General features: G+C 35.0%; 1 non-coding gene across 1 annotated transcript; it reads right to left on the bottom strand.

Annotated features, from left to right (window-relative positions):
- Positions 1-328: 328 nt before the first annotated feature.
- On the bottom strand, positions 329-431 carry LOC130026242 (U6 spliceosomal RNA). Its single transcript, XR_008792853.1, has one exon. It is a non-coding gene; the product is annotated as a U6 spliceosomal RNA (small nuclear RNA).
- Positions 432-1,863: the final 1,432 nt, after the last annotated feature.

Below are 1,863 nucleotides of genomic sequence, written 5' to 3'. Positions count from 1 at the left end.
CAACAAGTCTCATAATGGAGACGTTACTGGGCCCGCTCAAGCAAATCTCGATGGAGGACAGTAACAGACAGTGATTTTAATGGCACACTTAAGGCTCTTGTGTCTTTACTCTTATTTTTGTTTGGTTCATCTTTCTAGAGATAAAGTGGGAATGTAGAGTCTCACACTACTATTGCTTTTCCATCAATGTGTCATTTAAGTCTGTTAACAGAAACTTTGTTATCCCTTATGCATATTTATTGGTAAGAGTTAAAAACTCTTAATCTATTGCTCCCTTCTTCTCTGTATCGTTCCAATTTTAGTAGATGTGCTGCTGAAGCGAGAACAAAAAAATATGGAACGCTTCACGAATTTGCGTGTCATCTTTGTGCAGGGGCCATGGTAATCTTCTCTGTATCGTTCCAATTTTAGTAAATGTGCTGCCGAAGCATTAATCAGTAAGTAATGCTTGGCTCTATCCCCTACTACTTTTTCAAATGCTACTTTGTCTAATATAAGTATATTTACCACCCCCCCCCCCCCTTCTTTTTGGTCTACTACTACATGCTACTCATTATCATCCTTTGACTGCTTTTTCCCCCATTAAACATTGTTTTGTTTGTTTTGGGGCCACTCAGGGCAGTACTCAGAAGTTACTCTTGTCTCTGTACTCATGAGCACTCCTAGTAGAATCATGGGACCACAAGCGATGCCTGGGGTCAAGTCTAGGTTGGCTGTGTGAAAGGCAAGTGCAATATTGGAGGTCGCATTTCTTCTGCTATTGTTTGAGTTTTTTCACAAATTTTTTCCAAGTTATTGATAAATTTGAAGATTCCTCTGAACTTCCATTCCCTTCTGCTTTAGAAGATGATTTCCTTGAATTTTTTCATTGTCCTTAGTGGTGTTTTTCTTTTGTTTGTTTTGGTTTTTTTTTTGGTGGTTGTGATGGATATATAATGGAAGAAGATCTCAGCAGTGATCTGATCTGCTATTAATTCTTATGTTGCTTTCTGACCCATAAGGATGACTCAGCAGGATAAATTGGATAAAGCTAGTTCTAGGCCCAAAGCCCACATTGTAACTGTATCTCCTCCCTGTTATTTTAAGGGATTTCTTTCCATTTTGTTGTTAATATTTACAAGTACTCTATTGCTCTTGGATATTAACCCTTTGTCATTTTATCTATGGACAAATATTTTCTCCAAGTCTTTGGGTGACTTTTTATTCTAGTCATCCTGTCTTTTGTGGTGTCGAAGCTCCTTAAGTTTATAGAGGTTAATTTGTTTATCCATGCTTCCATTTGCTTTGCTAGTGGCATTGATTTATTGATGATGCTTCTAGAATCAACATAATTAAAAGTTCTACCTATTTTTTCTCAATGTAATTTATGTATTGAGGTCTGATATGGGTTGTTAATCCATCTTTTAATTGAATACTGTGTTCAGTATATGAAAGTGGTCTGAGTTCTTTTTTTTTTAACATATTACTGTCAAATTTTTACAACACCATTTGTTGATATTGCTTTTCTTTCTTTATATTGTCTTCTCTGTCTAACATCATTGTCTATATACCTAAATATCTATTTCTGGGCTCTAGATTATATTCCACTTCTCTGAAAGTCAATCTTTTTTCCAGTATCATGCTGTATTGATTAGTATAGCTAGAAATTGTAATTTAAAGTTGGGGAATAAGAGCTTCCCATCTTAATTTTTTCTAAGCTGGTTTTGATTATTTTGAAGTTCTATTGTTCCATATAAATTTAAGCAGCATATAGTCTCTCTTTAAAAATATGGCATGGGTACTTTTACTGGGAGTCCAGTAAATCTAAACTGGGATTTGGATAAAATTTTTATTTTGACAATTTTAATCCATCATGTGAACAAG

The sequence above is a fragment of the Sorex fumeus genome, unplaced genomic scaffold (assembly GCF_029834395.1).
Source record: "Sorex fumeus unplaced genomic scaffold, SorFum_2.1 ptg000033l, whole genome shotgun sequence".
In the NCBI taxonomy this organism is placed as follows: Eukaryota; Metazoa; Chordata; class Mammalia; order Eulipotyphla; family Soricidae; genus Sorex; species Sorex fumeus.
This window is presented reverse-complemented; position numbering and strand designations above follow the sequence as displayed.